At 43.0% G+C, this 21,454-nt stretch overlaps 1 long non-coding RNA gene across 1 annotated transcript; it reads left to right on the top strand.

Moving 5' to 3' along the window:
• Positions 1-3,962: 3,962 nt before the first annotated feature.
• Positions 3,963-18,295, top strand: LOC131920908 (uncharacterized). Its single transcript, XR_009381796.1, has 2 exons — positions 3,963-4,153; positions 18,001-18,295. It is a non-coding gene; the product is annotated as an uncharacterized LOC131920908 (long non-coding RNA).
• Positions 18,296-21,454: the final 3,159 nt, after the last annotated feature.

Below are 21,454 nucleotides of genomic sequence, written 5' to 3'. Positions count from 1 at the left end.
TACTGGCCAATCAGCATTTTATCAACCAGTGTACAAAGCATTATCCCACAGCTCTGCTCCCACACATACTTCATGGGAGCCACTCGGGCTGGATGCTGCCTGTCCTTGGTGTATTAAGAAGTGTGGCTCCATTGCTATTATGGAGCCTGAAGCAGAGCCAAGAAGAAGTCTCAGAGGGCTCTCTCCCCGACGTGTGAGGAGAAGAAAAATGAAGCACAAACGAAGTTCCCAGCTCTGGAAGAGCATCACTGGAGCTGTGTGGTACCCAGGCTGGGAAGATGACCCTGTTCTTGGGAAGAAAAGAAAATTAAAGTATTATTACTGTTTACAGGTCAAGGGCTTTCAAACATGTTATCAACAGAATGGGTCTTTTTCTCTTGTTTATTATGAGTAGGCATTGAAATATTTTAACATAAAAGTGTACATTCAAGGCTGGGCAGGGCTGAGTTGAGAGGTGTCTTCATGGCTAAGAATCCAGGCTTCCCATCTTGATGGTCAAATAACAGAGGCAGCAACCCAAGATGCTCTTTTATATTAAAGTGCTAGAGACAGTACGTTACTTCTTCCAGAGGTATCTGCTCTCTTGAGGAAGTTGCCCATAGAGCATTAATAACATTTAACTAAAAGGAATATACAGGAACATGGATAAAACGTCAGACATCAGAGTTTGAAGTCATCTTGCCTAGAAAACCATCCATCCAAAGATGGTTCTAAATATAGCTGTCTGATGAGGTAATAGGGAAAAAAGGGAGTGTCGAACCTAGCCAGCCTTGCAGGATAAGTCATGGCTTCTGTATTTTTTTTTCTTCTTCCTCCTTCCTGTACTTATTATTGGCTCTTAAGAGTTCCAGCAACTTCCTGTCTCTCATGCTGCTGCCCAACTAGACCAGTGGTGAAGGTTCTGGCGAGCATGTTTTGCATGTTTTATCAGTAAAGATAAACCCAGAGCTGAGTTCAGTGCAACATGAACTTAAAGGTTAAAAGAATGAGTAGAACAAATGGTCAAACACTGAGGTGGAGTGTTCGGCCACACCAGAGCAAAGGCAAACAGCATGCAAAGCTGTAGGAATCAGCGACATTTTCATGAGGAAGACCCTGCCCGAGTCTTTATCCCCCCTCTTTCTATTATGCTAGGGACTAAAGGAAAACAAAGCACTTTGGTTGTGTCCTGGTCAGAGAACTTACTAGATATTTGCTGACCAGTGCACAGCTGCCTTTTAGTCCATTCCAGCTTGAGCAAAGCATAATCCCAGAGTTTCTCTCCAGCAGTCCCTGAGGGCAGAGCATGAGGCAAGGCTACCCTGGGCAGGATATCAAGGGGTTGGTCTGAAAAGGACTTAAAAAACCATGTTAAACCCACTGCAAGTCAGTTTGCCATTTGTGACTACAACAGCAAATGTCAGTGATAAGCTACTCTCCTCAACCAAAAATAAAATGTAAAAAACCTTCCATTAACAAAAAAAAAAACAAAACAAAACAAAACAAAAATGCCGGGCGGTGGTGGCGCACGCCTTTAATCCCAGCACTCGGGAGGCAGAGCCAGGCGGATCTCTGTGAGTTCGAGGCCAGCCTGGGCTACCAAGTGAGTTCCAGGAAAGGCGCAAAGCTACACAGAGAAACCCTGTCTCGAAAAAAAACAAAAAAAAAACAACAACAACAAAAAAAAAACCTTCCATTGGTCTAGGTTTTGAACAATTGCTGAGGCTGCAGCTGAGTTTTAACAGTATAAATGTAAGTTTCCAGTTAGTATATAGCCGATGTTTCTTTTAGAACGAGCATCTGCATCTACATGGAAGCTGAAGAAAAGAACTAACTCGATGCATTTGTTTTGAGAGCAAATGCCCAACAGAGCTTGCTCTGGGCACAATTCGTGTCTCAGCCTCCCTGGTACCACGTACTCCACTCGACTGGAGCTGAACAATGACCGCACAGTGGCTGGAACCGGGAAGACAAATCTGTCATTCTATATGACTGCTTAGAGGTTTTAGCTGTGCTTAAGTTTTCAGAATTTGTGGTGATATAGGGGTTTTTTTTTTGCATTAATCACAGACAAACATATTCTTCTGTTTAAGATGTTTTCTTTCTTTCCCCAATATTTTTATTATTAACTTAATAGTAAGTAATAATTTAACAATTCTATTATTAATTTAATAAATAAAAATTATTGTTTATTTTTATAAATATTTATTTATGCATTGAGTTAATAAACAGATAACGATATTCTTCTGTTTAAGACATTTTCATACTTAATCTGTTCCCTCGCTTTTCAAAATTAAAAATAAAAAAAATGTTTTGGCAACAAAGATAGATTGACACTTCATGAATATGAGAGGAAAAACAACTTTGACAAACCTTTGACAAATTTGCCAAACACGTAAATTACTGTCCATTACAGTGGAAGAGATGTGTGGATATATTTCATTCTTTTCTTCAAAAAGCATATTAATGAAAATGGAAGCTGGGGCTGGAAAGATGGCTCTGTGGGTACGAGCAGTAGCTGTGCAAGCGTGAAGATGCCAGTTCTCAGGTAAGAAGCTGTCACCCCAGTGCGGGGTTGGGGGCATAGGCAGGTGGACCCCAGAGCTTGCTGGGCAGCCAGACTAGCGGAAATGTGAGAATGTGTCTCCGTTTCTGTGAGAAACCCTGTCTCAGGGGAACAAGGAGGGAGCAGCAGAGGAAGATGTGGACATCCTGCTCTGGCCTCCACGTGTGCACACGTGAACACGAGCACACCTGATAAATAAATAATAACCTTCTTACGTTAGGGGATTATAGCAATTTTATTTTTAATTTTGTATGGTTATGATACAAAATTTAATCAAAGAATATTTCCTTTCTGACTGCTACTGCTTGCTTCCTTTTATGATTCTTATCAAAAGTAATTTGTCATATAGAGGAAGGGCTGTTAAAAATGATTAACTGTGTCAGACAGCAGCCCAGTGCTCAATCCATTACAACTTTGTCTTTGTAGCTCTCAGACTCTCTTTCCCAGATTGCCTGGTCTTTCTCCATCCTCCACCCTTCACCCCAGATTTGATATTACAGGTAGTTCCCTGACCCCTCTTTCCAGGTTCGTCTTCCATCTGCCTCCTGAAGTAGCTTGAGGAGAAGAGAGCTGAGCTATGAATTCGGAAGGGTTAGAAGTCAGTCTCCACTGAGCAAGAGGCTTGACAGCCAGGACCCACCTATTCACCTGAGGCAGCTGAGCCAGCCTGGGCTAGCATGGGAGGGTGGAGAGCCAGAAGCACAAACTCTGCTTGGCTCTGACGTCATCAGCCATTTCTCCCCAGGAGCACTCAGCAGCCTGTCTGATGGAGCATCCAAGAACACATTTTTCTGAGATGCAAAATGAATCAGGTCTTGCCTGGAACTGACAGGGCCTCCCACCCTCCACAGGCAGGCTCCAGCCTAACCCGTAATCTCCCAGAGAGAAGGGCATTTTCTTTTCAATCTGTATTCCGTGTCCCCTTCCAAAGCTCGTGCTCCTAGCCTGATCAGTCCAATGCCCTTAACTCTGAACAGTGATTCAAAGGAAGAGAGAAAATATTTCCCACTCAAATTTGGCATAGGATGATCATCACTGTTCGCTCTTTGAAGGGTCTGTGTCATCTGATGATGATTCATTATCTCATTACATGCTATATTTTCTTCACATTGATGATGGGGGAACATTATTATATTTATTTTTCATTTTACTTAGCTGAATATAATGAATTCCACTGCTGGTCTATTTCTGTAATCCACCAATCAAGGGAAACTGTAAAGTTCACCATAGTAACAGCTCAGTGTCAGCGGCCCATGTGAGACCCACACAAGCATGAGAGGCGCTGGCCAATCACAGGGCACGGTTATATTCCATCTCATAGCAACCAGGAGATCTGCATGGCAACATTAGTTGCTATATGAAAGAAAAATTAGGAACCATATTCTGTTAGTGAGAAATAAAGGTATCAACTGTTAAGTCATAGTTGAGTCACAGTTGTGAGGACCCGTCCTAAAATAGCTACCTAAACATAGCTCAGATCGTACCTGCCACGTCTCAGAGTCCTATGCTGGGGATGGCCCCCTCCCACCGGGTGGAACCACCTGTGGAGTGAAAGAATGTCCGTGAGATAAACAGCATGTGAACAGAGCCCTTTGAATACTCACAGCGGTAAAGTATATTTGCCGATAAATTTCACAGAAATGATCACATTAATCCCCTGTGGGAGACAGGGCGGATACTGTTCTCAGTTTTCCCTCTGCCCCTCCTCCACCCATCCTTTTTCCCCCCTCTCGCATCTTGGCTAATGCAACACACTTCCTTCCATTGCTCTGGACGGAACGTTGGCTGTCTTCTCTCGCATCCACACGCAGCCCCTGCACACTCGTCCTTCACAGCTTCCTACACCCTGGTTCCCAGCCGATGTTACTGTGCTTGCTGGCTGCTCTGGCCACGTTCGTCTAACGCATCAGGCCCCTTGCACTATCTCTTCTAGCACGTTCTCTCCAGAGATTCTTGTGGCTCATCCTCTTAACTTCCTTCTCTTGTTGATACGAATACCATTTTCTCAGTGAATCGTTTTCTGGTCTATTTTAAAACTGTGCTCTTATACCCACTCTCCCCTCTCTGGCACTAGCGGGCACACAGAGCAACACCCAGCTACGAGTTCGTAGTCAGCAGACACCTGAAGATTAACAAAGGTGGCCGCTTTGCAGATAGAGACAGCAGGCGTGAGATGCTGACCAGGACAAGGCTCCCAGTTAGAGCATATTAGAGCCTGGGCTTGAACCAGACACACTCGTCATCCCGGGACTGTGCTCCAGTCTACTACAGTCCTGTTTCCTTCACCAGCTCTAGAGCCCCTTCTGGTAAATGCCATGTCCAGCCCTGACTAGGAAGAGAGAGGAAGCCCCTGGGCTAACACCGCTGCTGTGGGCGTGGCCACCGAAAGATAGGCGGGTGGGAGGGGCTGCCCTAAACGGTGGTGACCTCCGCCCTCTCTAGACGGCTTTTCTTAGATGCAGAAATAATCCATCCGACCATTTGGCATTCCCATCCCTCGTTTGCTTGGCTCAAAACAAAGATTTAAATGGAATTTTTGGTCTGCAACATTTTTTAATTGCTCTCGCCTGTTCTCACTGCCGCAGAGCTGTATTAAGTACACACTGCATGACTAGGTGGGGAAAAATAGAAACAAAAATCAGTCATCAAATATGGCTTTTAGTCTTTGCAATGAATCGTGCTTGTGTTTCCAGAAGCTTCCTAACATTATAAAACTATGTGAAACTGTGGCCTTCAATTAACCTTATAATGAGAACTCCTAGTGGCATATCCACATTCTCCACCCTACATGAGCCGTGGAGGGTGAGAAGGGGAGGAGGAGAGGAGTGAGACCCCCCAGGAACAGGGCAGGGAGAATAAGGAGACAGGAACGCTGCTCCATGCTGCCCTACTGTGTGGGAAATGCTGCGGGCACAGGCCACCAAACGCATCAAGAAAGGAGAAACCCGGGTCAGAAGCCGTAATAACGGCCACCCACTCCAAACGAGCATTTACAGTATGACCGGCATTCTGCTAAGTGCTTTCATACAGGCTCAGATTTAAGCCCTTCAGCAAGCCTGGGGGGCGGGGGGGAGGAATTACTCTCCTTGTCTGTAGAGTACACCCAGAGAAACTGATGCTGCCACAGGACTCTGCCACATAACCAGAGCAAGTGGCAGGGCTGCCACGTGTGCCCCGTGATCCTCATTCTTACCTGTTATATTGTACCTCCTCTCTTCAATAAGAATAGCTTATGTAATCCAAACAGAAAAAGACACAAGAGGAGCTGACGTAGAAAACATTTTTTAATGAGGCTGGGAAGAGCGCTCAGCCAGTGCCTGCTGCACAAGCACGAAGACCTGGGTTCAATCCCCAGAACCCCAGAGAAAAAGCTGGACATTACACGTAATCCCAGCACCAGGGAGGCAGGTGGATGGGGTTTGCTGGCCAGCCAGCCTAGCCCGCTCGGCAAGCTCCAGGTTCAGGGAGAGACCCTGTCTCACAAAACAAAGTGGAGAGCTGAAGAATGGCACCCAGGCTTGTCTTCCGGCCTTCATACGCGCGCGCGCGCGCGCACACACACACACACACACACACACACACACACGCACGCACGCACGCACGCGAGTACGCGCGCACATCAAACATCCAGAACCACATATGGGAACACACACACACGGAAGCCCTGGAGGAACCCAGGCCACAGTCCCACTCCTCTCCCCTCATTCCACACCACAGAACGAGGGACATATTCCCAGAAATGTTAAGGCCCTTCCCAAAAGTGTTCTTACAAAGGTTGTGGAATAAACTGTTCCATGTTCTCTGCTCGATGGACATAAAACTCGCAAGAGAGACTTCTCACTCACCAGAGACTCTGGGAGGTCCGCTCCCTTCGCTTGGGGGATGAGGGCCCAGGGAAAGGCACCCAAAGCAAAAGAATGGGGGCCGAAGTGCTGTGCTGAACTCCTGACCCAGCTGGCAGGAGCAGGCGTGGTTACGCAACCCTCATCGCTCCCTGCAGTATTTTGACTCAGAGCACATTTAAACCTCAGCATGGGGTAGGGAGGAGGAAAGACCTTTTATGGATTCCTGAATTATTACCAAAAAATCCTCGCGGGGGCAATATGAGCAAAGTACACCACTATATGTGTATGGAAATATCATAATGAAGTAATAATAACACTAAGGAGAAAACATGGAAAAACCCCAGCTTAAGCAGAGGATGAACATGAAGCCGGCTGGCTCAAGGATCTGGCATTCTGACACTGTCCAAGACAGACTCCCTAAAATAAGCTCTCAGGCTACTTTACTCTGGAGAAGATGGCACTCTGCACATCAAGGTAGTTAGAGCTCCATCTCTCAGCATCAGGACCATCTCTCGGCTCACCTTTATGTCAATCAAATAGCAGCAGCATCTATCTGCTACTTGCAGTTCTAGAGAACTTCCCCTGACCGTCCGATACCTGAATCTCCTCGGTATTTTTATGTTTGAACCATACGTGAAATACTGGCATGTTTGCAAACGCCAAAAAAGACAGTGCTGCCTATTGAAAAGGCTCTGGTGTCAACTCAAGTTCCAGTCCTGAGACTGGCCAATGGTGAGCTCTTTGGCAAGTTTCCCTCTCTGGCTTTCAGCTCTGTCATGTGTAAAACGAATACAAAGACACCTACCTTCCACAGACATTCCTCTGCAGAGTAAAGCATTGTGTTGGGAACGGACCTCATACGATGTCTGGAAAACGGAATTCTATTATTCTCTTGCACAACTATATAAAAGCAAAGTACGAAAGCAAACGAACCAAGAGATTGGCCAATGTAGCGTTCTACTCAGATCTCAGTCCTTGCTGAACTGCCCTCGTTAGCAACGTGAGCTTGAATTTCTCAGGAAGAGAGACTGAAATACCATCAACCCCATTTTCAAAACAAAGACGCCCAGCTCCCCAAGTTTGGAGACAAGTCTGCTCCCTTTCTTTTTAAAATCAAATGCCAATTCTGTTCACTACATACTCAAGGATGAAGCCTCTCCATCTAATGTAAGAAACACTAGATTTAAGTGTCGGTCTCTTCTGATCGCTACAATGCTGCCTCGTTCCACTAAAGCCATGGTTAAGAGCAGCTTCATCTTGTTAAAGTTTATGTATATCAACTAAAGTCATCTCTTTAATCATGGAGTGGATTTCAGGCTATAAAGAAATGTGTCAGGCCTTGGGCAAATGAAACCCTAGTTTTAAATGATAGACAGGAGAACTTATATTAGTTCCTCCCTTCTTTTAAATCTCTGCATAAATTATTTGGTACTTCTGTCGGTACATTAGAGGGATAGCTTCCAATAACTTTCTACGGAGATAAGTTTCACATTAGGGACTTGAGACAGCTTTGTGAGACAGTTGTACCTACCATACGATTAATGCCAGAAAGTGCAATCAAGTTATCAACTGAGGAAATTGAGCCTGAGGAAGGGCCTGTGGCTATCTGGAGGTCCAGCCCAGGCTTTGGGTACCAGAATGGGGAACAAGAGTACTCTGTGGGCCCAGAAAAAGGAATAAGAAGGGTGAACTTTAGGGCTGAGGGACTGGGGATTCAGATGCCTGGATGATGTCTGGGTGCCCTGGCTGATTGGGATATGGTGGTTGCAGAATGTTGCCCAGGAGGACTGTGGGACAAACCTAGGGCATTTTGTCCTAGTTTTCTAGAAAGCGCTGTCAGGGAATAGAAGAGATAAATCTGTCCACTCTTGATATTAGTGAAAAAACTTGTAGAAAGTGAGCTTCCTCCAGAGCTTCAGGGCAGATCTGCAGACGGTGGTGGGAAGGAGGTACCGTCCAGAACTGCAGGAGTGCCTTCAAGGAGACCCCCAGGAGACATTGTCTGTGCTTGGACCCAAGCAAGAGGGACTGTGCTCTGATGGCCTCACAGAGACATCTCAAAGCATCTCAAAGAACACTCGGAAACCTTGTCACTTAGGATCTGGGTCTCACCTCTGGCACACTGACAACTTTTTCCTAAACATCTTTCTCCTAACTGACTCCATTCAGACCCGAGGAAAGCATTCCCAATGTCTCTTGCCTGGCATCCACATGCCATCAGAGAGTGGGGATTTTGCTGCTGCAGACTTTGGAGACAGGCATGGCTTCACGGATAAGTGGGCAGTCAAGTCAGAGAAGATGATGACCAACTTACCCAGTGTTAGTTAGGCAGAATACCTGGGAGAAAAGTTGTGTAAAAAGTGCTGCGTGCCAGTAGTACTCAGAGGCCATTTTAATATATCTAATCTGTAGTTCAAGAACATATGTGATCATCAAAACACTTGAATAACTTCACTGATATTGCTTTGCTGCAGACCCCACAGATATTAGAGTAATCTTATCTGACTTGGACTCTGCCCTAGGAAGAAACAGGGCAGGGCATGTGGCTGGGATTCTGCTACTTTGAAATTCGTTTCTTCTGCATCCTCTCTTAGATGATTTCTCTCAGGGGATGCTGTCTGAAAGGCCAATGTTACCAAACAGAGAAATCAAAATCATCACGCGCGACCAAGGTCCTTTAATATGGACGAGGGTGCTACCAAGTAGGCCTGCCCAACAGCCTAGCTCGGGGCGCACACTTGATAGACAGCTTGTTTGATTGGGGGGACATTTTCACTGCCTGTACCCAGCCCCGACCCCTACACGCATCCCCATCCAGACCACTTCTGCAGAGCTTCTACCTCGGCCCACTCCCTGGGAATGATGAAGAATCTCCAGGTTCTCCGGCCAGATTTCCCCTGTTCTTGGGAGGAACAGCTATCAGACGGGTTAGAGCTTCACATGCATTGATCCCTGCTCTCACAGATGATGAATCACATGTCGCATGACAACGGCCATGTCATGTCCAAAAGATGATCTTTCACAGCACTCATCCCCATCCTCTGTTATTAAATTCCTTTTGCCCCCCTTTTCAGGATGTTCCCAGAGCCTTGAAGGAGTGATGTAGACGCCCTATCTAGGGCTGAGCACTTATCACTTCCACTAACTGGTCTCTTCGTCCACAGCTGACCACTGCAAGAAGAAACTTCTCTGACAAAAACTGAAAGCAGAGCTGATATTTGGCATTTAAATACTTAACAGGCAGATTAACAACAGGTCCGTTTAGAAAACAACAGTATTCCATTCCCTGCTAGGGCCCATGATCTCCCCAGCCACAGGCTGCTGGTCAGGTTTCCAGTGCTGGCATAAGTCCTTTCTGTGGTGCAGGCTCCCATCCAATCAGAAAGCACGTGATGCTGCCACAATAGGCATGCCACTATGGTACCCGTGGGCACTTCTTGCCTGGCAGGTTGGTATTATAGTTTGTAGAGTGGACAGCTGTGTGAGACCATGTGACTTTTCTCTCACAGTAACCTGCGTAGCACCTTCTGACACAAAGAAAACCAGCTGGCAGAGAGGAAGCCTCCAGCTTGATTTCTCGGGCCTTGCAACCAAACACATAGTGTCTTCAGCAACAGGGTCTTACTATCCAGTTTTGGTAGGCAAGCAAAAGCAATGGCAATAGCCTGGATTGTTTAGGGGACTGCTGGAGCCTCCCTTACTAACTACTGATAAGGAAATAGTCTCAGATCCAACACTGGGATTTGTGTTTAATAAGCCATCACTTTGGAGAGGAACATTACCCACTCATACAGGGTACCTCTGCTCAAAATACTTTTATAATATTTTTAAGAAGCTTACAAGATAGGTTTCCATATGGCTTTTTTATACATCCTTAATTTCAGTTTTTCTTCCCCCTCCTCTCTCCTCTCCCCTTTCTCCAACAGTACTCAACTTTTGTGTCTTAGGAGGTCCACTACCCTCCTTCCCCTAGGGCCTCTGTTTATCCTTCCCTCTCTGTGGGGGACCAGCCCCCACCTTTTCCCCCAGGGTACTCTTGAGGAGTGAGGGATAAGAGATTTAGACAGAAATAAAGAGGAGAGAGAGACAGAAACACAGGATAGCCTCAAGAGAGCCTGGATCCTAATCCACTGGCCCTTCTGTCTCTTCTAAAAGGTTTTTTAAAGGAATGCCAAGGAGTGAAGCAAAAGACCTCCCCCTAGCACAGCCAGGTGCAGAGCCTTCCAGACACCTGGTAACCACGCACATGCTCAGTCCATCCCTTTACACAGCCCTGCTGGGTAAAGCAAGCTCAGATCTCACTTGGAAACCTCTATGGGCTCCCACACCTCTCTAATGACACCTGTCTAGTTACATGGCCTTATAGGCACCTCAAGTTAAACAACTAATCTAAGAGTTTGAAGCTAGGATTCAAATGTGAAAGGGAACATGAGGAGTCACTTCACTCAGTGTATTTTTTCCCAATTCTATCCATTTACCTGCAAATTTTATACTTTGATTTTTTTGTGGCTGAATAAAATTCCATTAAGTAATATGCACCACAATTTCACTATCTGTGTGTCAGTTGGTGAATAGGTATGCCGGTTCCATTTCCTACATATTGTGAGTGCAGCAGCAATAAACATGGACTTTCACGAGTGTGTGCAAGCAGTGAGTGTGCAAGTGTCTCCGCAGTAGCCTATAGAGTTGTCTGAGTATGTGTTCAGAGCGGTGCAGCTGGGTCATCTGAGAGTTCCATCTCTAGCTTTTTGAGAAACCTCCACACTGATTTCTACAGCTGCTTTATCAGTTCTCACTCCCACCAGAGTGTATAATGGCTTTCCCACTGCACGCCCTCACCAGCACCTGTCACTTATTTTCTTGGCAATAGCCATTCTGATTAGGGTGAGATGGAATCCCAAAGTAGTTTTGACTAGCATTTCCCTAGTGACTAAGGATGCTGCACACTTTAAACAATATTTGCTATCCATTTGTATTTCCTCTGTCTATTCAATTCCATTGCTGTTTTTTTAATGGATTGTTTGTTTTCTTGACGTTTGTAGATTACAGTTATTAGTCCTCAGACAACTGGATAACTAGCAAAGACTGTCTCCTAGTGTATAGATGGCTCTTCACTCGATTAACAATTTCATTTGCTGTATAGAAGCTTTTTTGATATCACGTGATCCCATTTATGGATTGTTGACCCTATTTCCTGATCAACTGGAATCCTATTCAGAACATCTTCACCTAGGTTATGTGTGGAAGGATTCTCCCTACATTTTCCTTTAGCAATTTCAGAATTTCTGGTTCTCCGTTGAGGTCTTTGATCAATCAGTAGTTGATTTTCCTGTGGAGTGAGCAATAAGGATCTAGTTCATTATTCTACATGTAGACACCGTTTTCCCAGCAAAATTTTGTTGAAGTGTCCAGCTTTTCTCCAATGTGTTTTTGTTGTCTTTACTTTTTAAAACTTGAGTGACACATTTGGGTTCTCTGTTCTACTCACGTGTCAATTTTCTGCTACTACCATGCTGTTTTTATTACTATGGCTTTGTAGTATAACTTAAAGTCAAGTATGGTGAAGCTTCCAGTGGTATTCTTTTTGCCCAGGATTTCTTTGGCTATCTGGGTCTTCTGTGCTTCCATATGAATTTTAAGATTGTGTTTTCTACTTCAGTGAAGAATGGCACTGGAATTTTGGTTGGGATTTCATTGAACCTGTAGATTGCTTTTGATAAGATGGCCATTTTTCCACGGTGTTATTTCTATCAACCCATGAGCACGGGAGGTCTTCCATCTTCTAGTGTTTTCTTCAATTTCTTTCTTTGATGTTTTAAAGTTCTCATTGTAGAGGCCTTTTAATTCCTTGGTTGGGTTGACTCCAAAGTAGTTTTTGAGTCCATTATAAATTAGACTGTTTCCCTGGTTTCTCAGTATATTTTTCATTGGTATGTAAGAAGTGCACTGACTTTTGTATCTTGATTTTATATCTGTCACTTTGCTGAAAATGTTTATCAGGTTGAAGAGTTGTTTGGTAGAATCTTTAGGGTCCCTTATGTATGGAATCATAACACCTACAAATAAAGGTATTTTGATTTCTTCCTTTCCTATTTGTATCCTTCTTATTTGCTTCTCTTGTCTTACTTCTAGCTAAGACTTCCAGCACTACATTAATTAAGAGCAGATAAGATGGGCACCCTTGCCCTGTTTCAGACTTAGGTGAAAATGCTTTGAGTTTTTCCTCATCTCATATAATGTTGGCTAATGGTTTGCCATAAAGCTTTCATTGTAGTGAGATGTGTTTGTTCTCACCTGAGTTTCTTCAGGACTTCTATCATAAGGAGATGTTGGATTTTGTCAAAAGCCTTCTCCTTACATCTAGATGATTGTACTTACACCTCTGGAATGAAACCAATTTGGTCACGATGTATGTATGGTATTTTTGACATGTTCTTAAATTTGGTTTGCAAGTATTTTATTAAGAATTTTTGTTTCTATGTTCATCGAGGACATTGGTCTATAATTTTCTGTTACTTGCTGTGTCTTTCTCTCATTTTGTATCAGGACAATACTGACTTGGTGAAAAGAGTTTGGAAGTGTACTCTTCTTCCTTTCATGGAATAATTTGAGAAGTGTTGCTACTAGCTCTAGTTTGAAGGTCTGATGGAATTCTGCTGTGAATCTACTGGTCCTGGGCTGTTTCAATTTGGAATTTTTAAAATTTAAAACCATGGCTTGTTATACATCCATTCCAATGATCTCATCTTGGTTTAACTTTGGTAAGTCATATAGATCTAGAAATTCATCCATCCCTTTTAGGTTTTCCAAATTAGTAGGATATAAAATTTTAAGGTATATCCTCATTTTCTTCTGAGTTTTACTGGTGTACGTCATAATTTCTCTCTTTTTGTCACTAATTTTGTTTATTTGGATCTTATCTCCTATTCTTTTGGTTAATTAGCTAAGAGCTTGCCAATTTTGTTTATCCTTCCAAAGGACCAATAAATTTTACTGATTTTTTTTTTAACTTCTGCTTCATTAAGTTCTGTCTCAATCATAATTACTTCTCCACACCTGCTACTTTTAGGTTTAGTTTGTTCTTGTCTTTCCAATATCTTAAGTAAATCATTAAATTACTTATTTGAGTTCTCTACAATTATTATTATATTATTTTATGCAGGCTATAAACGTCCCTCTTAGGAATTGCCTTCATTGTATCCCATAGGTTTTGGGACGTTGTATTTTCATTTTCATTCAAGTCTAGGATTTAAAAAACTGTATATCTTAATTTCTTCAATGACCTGTTCATCATTTAATAGTATACTGTTTAGTCTCCATGAGTTTGTATATTGTCTGTTGTTAATTTATAGCTTTATTCCATTTTGGACAGGTAGACTACAAGATGTGTGACTGTCAGCTTTAACTTGATGCAACCTATGACCACCTGGGAAGGGAATCTCAGTGAGGAACTGTGTACATTGAGTTGACCCGTGGCTGTCTGAGGGAGATTGTCTTAAATTGATCTGGGAAGATCCAGCCCACTGTGGGTAGTACTATTCCCTACAAAGGGGATCCTTAACCATAAAAAAGTGGAGAAATCTGACTGGGCACACGAAGCAAGCAAGTGGGTGTGCATTTATCCATTTCTCTCCACTCTTGACCTTGGATGTGCTGTGACCAGCTCCTGTTCTGTGACTTCCCCACAATGACAGGTCATAACCTGGAACTGTAAGCTATATAAATCCTCTTCCCACTAAGTTGCTTTTTGTCAGAATATTTTATTGCAGCAACAGAAATAAAACTAGAACAAGATGTTATTTCAATTTTCCTATATTTGTTGAGACTTGCTTTGTGTCCTAGTATATGATCTATTTTAGAGACAGTTCCTTGGACTACTGAGAAGAATGTATATTTTGCAGTGTTTGGAAGAAGTGTCCTATAGATGTCTATGAAATCCATTTGCTCTATGATCTCTTTCACTCTGGTATTTCTCTGCTTATTTTTTGTACAAATGATCTGTCTAATGGTGAAAGTTGGGATACTGAAGTCGTCCACTGTTACCATCCATGTTTTATGAAAATTCTAAAATTCATATACATATATATTTATTTATATACTGTGTTTTAGAATTGTTTTATGAAATTCACTACACCTGTGCTTGGTGCACATGTTTAGAATTGTAATGTCCTCTGGATGGGTTGTTGCCTTGACCAGCTTGAAGTGATCTTTTGGTATTTTCTGACTAGATTTGCTTTTAAGTTTATTTGATCAGGTATGAGAATATGGAATAGTAATGCTTGCTTGGTTTTGGTTCCATTTGCTTAGAGCATATTTACCCATCCTATCACCTTGTAAAATTATTGATCTTTGATGGTGAGATGAGTCTCTTGGAGGCAGCCAAAAGGTGGATTTTGTTTTCTAACCTAATCTGCTTGCCTGCCTCTTTTGATAGGGGAATTGAGACATTAATACTTCAAGTAATTATTGAAAGGTGGATATTGATCCCTGTCATTTTGGTAATCTTACAGTATTTGATGTTTTCCTCGTCTTCTTTCCCTGAACGAGTGTCTTAGTATTATTTATTTTTTCCTTGGAGCGTATTGGCTGTGTTTATCTTTTTCCTCATTTCAAAGAATTCCCTCTAGTATTCTCTGTAGGACTATTTCGGTGGTTATAAATTTCTTTAGCCTGCTTTTGTTGTGGAAAGTTTTTCTTCCTCCTTTTATCATGTCTGATAGTTTTGCTGAGTAAATGAGTCTGGGTTGGAAGCTGTGGTCTTTCAGAACTTGAAATATAGCCTCCCAAGCCTTTCTGTCTTTTTAGGTTTCTGTGAAAAATTAGCTCTTATTCTGATGGGCCTGCCTTTATATGCAACTTGGTCCTTTTCTCTTATAGTTTTTCAGTACCTTTTATTTGCTCTGGATCTTCAGTGTTTTAACTGTAATATGATTGGGGAGTTTATTTTCTCGCCCTATTTGTTCTATGCCTCTTGTACCTGAATGAACATCTCTTTTCCTAGATTTGGAGATTTTTTTTCTATGATTTTATTGAACACATTTTCTATACCTTTAGCATGAAATCCTTCTCTTTCTTCTATGCTCTTAATTAATAGATTTGGGCTTGTGTGGCATATCCAATATCCTGCATGTTCCATTCATATGTTTTTTTCCCAAAAATTATTGCAAAAATTAATTTGTTATTGACCTTGACTGAGGTTTTCAATGTCTTTATCTTGTCTTCAAGCCCTGATATCCTGTCCTGCACATGATCCATTCTACTGGGGAGGCTTGCCACTGGCCTTTTTATTTGACTTACTCTAATTTTCATTTCCTTCATCATTTCAGTTTAGTTTTTCTTCAGTGTTTCTAGCAGTTTGTTGAATTATGTTTTCATACCCCAAATGGACCTCTTTATTTTATTTAGCTGGTTCTTTGTGTTACAAAATTCATTCAGGAATTTATTTGTTTCCTCTCTGAATTCTCTGAACGTATTTGTAACAGTTATTTTGAATTCTTTGTCTAGAGTTTCATACAAGTTGGTCTCACTGGGGGGTAAATGTGGGATCGGTGACTTTTGGATGAGGTGTGTCTTGTTTTTCATGTTCCTTGCATTTTTGCATTGGAAGTTATTCATTGCTAGACAATTGGTTACATTTTCTTTTCTTTTTAAATTCTGCAGTGTTCAGGAGACATTAGTTTATAATGAGGCTGAAATGACATTTTCTTTTGTTAGACTGTGTTCAAGGGCAACAGTGTCTATTGGACACTTCCCTGAGAGTTGAGTATTGTCTGCAACAACAGTCACTGCTCAGCACTAAACCAAACCAAAGTGGGGTGGCAGCTGACTACAAGACAGCCGCTCCTTAAGGACCAATTGTTCCATACAGTAAAGGGACACCACAGGTACCGTGTGTACTAATGTGTTCTTGACTGTGAACACGAGGGACACCAAAGGTACCGTGTGTACTAATGTGTTCTTGACTGTGAACACGAGGGACACCAAAGGTACCGTGTGTACTAATGTGTTCTTGACTGTGAACACGAGGGACACCATAGGTACTGTGTGCACTAACGTGCTCTTTATTATGGACATGAGTGGGAATAAAAGAAAAAGAAAAAGAAGGAATCACAGTGGGACTAATGACACTTGTAGGTTGCTAGCTTGGAGGCGGGGAGAGGGATGCACAGATAGGAAGGAATGACAGAAGCAAGAACAAAGGAGGAAGACATGTGGGAGTGCAAGGGGACAGCCTAGGACAGGCTCACCTCTCAGGAGACAATGTGGGAGTGCAAGGGGACAGCCTAGGACAAGCTCACCTCTCAAGAGACAATGTGGGAGTGCAAGGGGACAGCCTAGGACAGGCTCACCTCTCAAGAGACAATGTGGGAGTGCAAGGGGACAGCCTAGGACAGGCTCACCTCTCAGGAGACTGAGCTGCAGAGACTTTGCCAACCTAGCCTGACTGTGTTTTCTGGGAGAAGAAACATAAAAAGCAAAAGGGTAAAGAGAAAGGGGAAGAGAAACAATTTAAGGTGGAGGCCATGCTGGCCTACTTACGTTGACCTTCGGTGCTATGTAAACAGGGTAGCTGAAGGGGGACTGAAAGCTAGGTGGAGATACAAGATATGAAAACCGACTGCTGGGCTTCACCCCATCATCGCGTGATCCTGTGTCCTGCTCTGGACTATACTCCATGCTGAGTTTCTTCTGTAGGAATTTTTCAGTTGTGAAATCCTAGAGGCATAGGTATGTGAAGTCCTCTTTTGGAGGTAACTGCTCTGTTCCTGGCCCTGAGGATAGCAGAGACGATCTCCACCAGCGGAGCAGGCGGTGTGAGGTGGCTGGAGCACTATTGGGGGCTAGTGCGTCATTTCTAATGGTTCCCCCTTAGGGAGCTGATGACCCATCCCCCACCAGTTTCCCTTTTGGTTATTCCGAACACATGGCACTTAACCCAACCTGTTTCAATCAAAATAAAGTGTCCTGGTTGAAAAACACTTTTTAAAAGAATTTGATGACTAGAAACTGGGAAAATGTTATTTAGAATTTGTTTAAGGTTTTCTTAATAAAAGGGGGGAAAATAGACACTGATTTCTCAGAGGGGAAAAAAAAAAACAGCCCCTGAATGGGATGTTGGGTTATATAACTGTGAATCACCAATTCTGTGTCTGGTGAGGGTCTGAAACATCCTCAAGTAAACTAACATGACCTAAAGATGTCAGTCATAGGTCTCTCAACTCGTAAACCAAGTATTCAGTTTCAGAGTGCAGATGGATTAAAGCTGTGACTGCTGACTGTGTGGAGTGTGGGTAGAAGATGGGTTTCCTTAAAATAAGTGAACTGCCATATCCTGGGAAAAGACATTACTTAGGACAGGAAATGGGAACTGGAGGGGACAGTTATAGAATTCAGTGTATGAGTGCCCTGCCCCCCACTGAGATGGGGGAGGGGTAATGAGAAGCCTAAGAATTCCCAGCAGTGGGAGTGAGCTGACCCTGGCCTTATGGGAACAGAACGAGCACTGTGGTGCTGAGAGGCTAGACTAGGCTTCCTGCCTCTGAGTGCAGCCTTCTCCAGCATTTCTCTCGCTGGGTGGACTTCTACACTAAGCTCTGTCTGCTCTTTCAGCCGTGATTGCAGCCTAACCTGCTCTACCATGGGAAGTTAGGGAGAGGACTTGTGCCAGGCCTGCGGCAGAGTGCCCAAGAGAAAAGCAACTCCCGCTCTCCCAGTGCCACAGACAAGGTCTGACCGCAGTAGAGTGGGAAAAAACAGTTACTCCGGACTATCGGCAGCACAGCCCAGGGCCAGGCCTGGGCAAGGAGCAGCTGGTCTTGAACATACACGAACCCTTACTCTGAGGACCTCCAAGGAACCGCCAGGGGAGCCACCAAAAGTCATAATAAAGAGATACTAAGTATGATTTAATGTTATAGTCCCAGTTCATTCTACATGCATATATTCTTTGATTGATTCTCCTCTTATTGGGTTGCTTAAATTCGTTTGGCCATTTGCTCATAAGCACTGAGGAGGAAGAGAAGGAGGAAGAGGAGGAGGAGGAGAAGGAGGAGAAGGAGGAGGAGAAGGAGGAAGAGAAGGAGGAGAGAGAGAGAGAGAGAGAGAGAGAGAGAGGGCTTTCTTGCTGGAAAGACACTGCAAGTTGTGTTATACATCTTCTAATACTTTATTAGGAATAGGCAGAATTACCCGTAGTTTGGTTTAAAAGTTATAACAATTTAAATATGGTTTTGCTAAATACAGAAATCAAAGGATTGCTAAATCCTTGCAAAGTAGAGGGATTTGTTCAAGTGATTCTTCATGGAAGGGTCAGGAAGCATGTCTCCAACCATGGAATCAGTTTCTAAAAAGAGATAGGCCCCCTGAAGAATTTTGGCCAATTCGTACCCCAAACCAAGTGACAGCTCTAGAGATTTTCTGTTGGCTCAAATCCAGATTCTGTCTCGGCCACTCACATCTGAAAAACAAAAACAAAAACAAAAAGACAGAATAATCAAGTCCCGAGAAACAGACAGACTGCAGACAACTGTTTTGGAAAGAGCCCTAGAAGAGAGTTTCTAAATCCCCAGCTGCCACTGCTGCCCTAGACCATTGTAAAAATAGTGACGGGACAAACTGTCAAACCTCAGAGAGGCACTAGAAATCATTTTTGGGTTTTTTGTTTGTTTTTAACCAAACATGGCTGTCAGAACCCGCGATCTTGATTTTGAAGACATCTGTGGCTAAATAATACTGGCTATAGAAATTGCTGGAAAGTTATAAATAAAATGTTAAATAATACACTACAGCTAATTCCCCAGGTGTTGTTTCTATTCTCAAGTAAGGCTCTCCGCACACCACGTGACAGTGCACAGCTCTCCTGTGGGTGGAAATCTCTAGAGCTATTGTTCAGTCTCTCTTGCCCATGTCCCTTTACTCCATCGGTCACAACAACGTTATTATTTCTTCCTTGTAATTCACATCAGTAGCCTGACCTTATAAATAATTCAGTATCTGTCATCTGGGCATTTGTTTGGAATATTATCTTACATGATGTCATGGAGGAAGAGGGGGCAAAATGCACCGTGTTCTTGAAAGGCTGGTGGTGCTCCAGTGTGGGGAAATGATGTGGCTTTAACGTTTCCTAAAGCAGCTCCACCGCGGCCGCTGCCTCTGAACTTGCACTGAACTTTTCCTTCAGAGACTCCAGCCTGCTGCAAAATTGATCTGACTGATACTTGATAAGAGGGCCTGGACCAATCACAGGCACCTGCAAGTGTACTAGCATACTTGTAAATCTATTACACCTGTAATTCCTGAACTGGGCTTTGAAGTCATCTGTACACACTGTAGGGGCAAGATGAAGGTTTTTATAAACATAATTTTGAGATAATAGTATATCAACCCCCAGGACCAGTTAGGACTCAGAGCCAAGTGTTCAAGGTTAAGGTATGCAGTTGAAATGTTGCCAGCTCATTTCTGAGCTTGGCGTTAGGAAGCTCACCACAGTTCCAGAAGACACTCAAGCTTCCAGTTAAAGATGAAAACAGAATGGAGCCCATTTTGGAATAGGTGTACATATGCTCCTAGTGATTGCCAATGACCAACAATAGAACTTTTCTGAATTACGAAAACCTACGGGAATTCAGGTCAAGTATTGACCAAGGGCTTTTCTCACATGCTGTTCCCTGCTTAGAATGCCGTTCCCACATCTCTGCCTCTAACTTCCAATGTACTTCCAGTTGATCCTTAGGGGCTCGGCTTGTCTGATACTTCTGAAGACCTAGTGTGTGTTCTCCACCCCCACTTCATGGCGGTGTCTCTGTGTCTTGCCTTATTGGTGGAGTAATGTCTGCCTTCCTGGATAAACACAGACTGCAGAAGAGCAGAATCAACATCTGCCCTAATCACCACTGGCTAGCCAGGCTCAAGGTGGTTCTTCAAAGAAGAGTGAAAACCCAAGGCCTGTGAGTGAGCATAACAGCTAACATTTAAACGTTTGCTTACGAAAAGGCCAGGATGCATGAGATGGTTTGAACATGAGAATGAGTGAAAGGACCAACCAAAACACCAAGAAACGGCCTAACTCTCACCTTACAGTTGTGCTCGAAGCTTTCTTGTTTACATAAAACCAGGAGACTGTTTTCACATTCAGAATTGTATTATTTGCCTAGCTTTCAGAATAGAGGGAAACTCAAACTATATAGGTGAACTTCCAAGAGCAAAGACTATGCTGAGTAAACTAGCTATTTCATACCTGCTAATAGTAGCCAGAGAAAGGAGAGAGCACACAGGAGGCTGACGATAATGTATACTTTTACTCAGCTTCTTGGAGTTATGGCATCCATAGACAGTTAAAATATAATGCTGCCTATACTATTGGGCAACCACATTTTAAGTCAGCAGATCTTGTCATCTGTTAATACTTGTCTGCAGCATGCTTCCCAGCACCTCTAGGAATTCTATTGCATTAATATGCACCTCTATTAATAATTCTCCTAATGTTAGACATTTAGGTTTGTTTCCATTTGGGGATACCATAAACCTGTAGCTAAATCTTTGCACACACATCTAACTCTCTTTCTATTGAACAGTGAGATAAACATGTCCAACTGTATTTGAGGAAAGCATCATTAAGTCATAGTTGGATTTTTAGCTAATTTCAAAATTAAAGTTAGCCCCCACCAATCAAGTCATCAAATGGCTGATTTTGTTTCATAAGAGGTAAGAAACCAAAAGTACTTAGAAATGACCTTTTAAAATTTCTACTAATGAAGAACGCTTGAAAATTTTTCTTAGAAACATACTGTGCATGATATTTTACCCGGGCCTGAGATCAAAGCCTCTAATTCAAAGGCCACAAAGCTAGTACTTAGAAATCAGTGAGGAACTGCATTTTATTTACTTGCACAAGTAGCTTCAGTATTTCTTCATTTTGCTTCAATCAAAATTGAAAGAAGTTTTGGGAGGGACCATCTGGGAGTAGCCACATCTTGTCCAATGGAAGCAAAGGTTCTTCACTGTTTAAAGTTCCTGAGATATCCTTTCCAGTTCTGGAGAACCTTAGAGTATATGTAACTGAGAC

Source organism: Peromyscus eremicus, chromosome 10, assembly GCF_949786415.1.
Source record: "Peromyscus eremicus chromosome 10, PerEre_H2_v1, whole genome shotgun sequence".
Taxonomy (NCBI): Eukaryota; Metazoa; Chordata; class Mammalia; order Rodentia; family Cricetidae; genus Peromyscus; species Peromyscus eremicus.
Note: the sequence above shows the minus strand (reverse complement) of the source record. Positions and strands in the feature narration are given on the sequence as shown.